Raw genomic sequence first — 1,066 nt, forward strand, 5'->3', positions numbered from 1 at the left:
TGTGTGTATATGTGTGTGTATGTGTGTCTGTCTGTCTGTCTGTCTGTCTGTGTGTGTGTGTGTGTGTGTGTGTGTGTGTGTGTGTGTGTGTGTGCCTACAGAGCATGCAAGTAAACATGAAGGCTGGCCTATTTTATTGTTAATCCAGAGCCATCCTCTTGGTTTTGAGAGTCATTCACTGAGACCCAGAGCTCACCTATTTGTCTAGACCTGCCAACCACTGAGCCTCATGGATCTTCCTGTCTCCACCTCCCCAAAGCTAAAATAAACCTGTGCTGCCATGCACAGCTTTTCACATGGGTGCTGGAGACTGAATTCAAGTCCATGTGCTTTTGGGGCAGGCCATCTTCCTAGCCATTAATTTATCTTTCTAAAAGAGTCGTAATCTATCCCATGCTAGACATTGANGTGGAAGCTAGGGATAGACTAAGATATCAAGTCTGTGGGCAGAAGGTTGTGATATGTAGAGTAAAGGGCACACAAAAGCACAAAGTACCATGAAGCAAAGACAAAGCAATGACTGGCTCTTGCTGGAGAGGAAGGGAATGCTTTCCAGTGGATGCTGACATTGCTGGTGGGCACTGAGGTATATGTGGGAGTTTATTAAAGACAAAACAGAGAAGACAGAAGAGCAATGTTTCTCACCTTGGGAAGATTTGATCACCACGAGACACTGGCCACTGTGCAGAGATGCTGGCTGATGTGAGCATGGGCAAGAGGGTAGCAACTTCTAGTAGACAAAGGTCAAAGGTGGTATTCAACATCTTACGATGTACAGGATGCACACCATGTACAAAGGCATCACATTGTACTTGGGTCTGGCAGATCCAGAGAGCCCTAGAAGTGCTGGTGTGGAACAGATAATAGAGGAGACGAAGGCGAAGGGGCAGCAGAGGCTGTGGACTCCAGCAGCCAGGAAGGCTGCTCTCAGACACAGAGCCAATTAAAGGATGCTCAGGTAGGCAGAAATAACAGCTGGCAATTGCTAAGCCTCTGTTCTGCTCAGGGCTGTCGATTTATGTAACCTCCAGAAAGAGGGAGGGAGGGAAGGAGGGAGGGAGGGAGG

This window comes from Mus pahari, chromosome 10, assembly GCF_900095145.1.
Source record: "Mus pahari chromosome 10, PAHARI_EIJ_v1.1, whole genome shotgun sequence".
Lineage (NCBI taxonomy): Eukaryota > Metazoa > Chordata > Mammalia > Rodentia > Muridae > Mus > Mus pahari.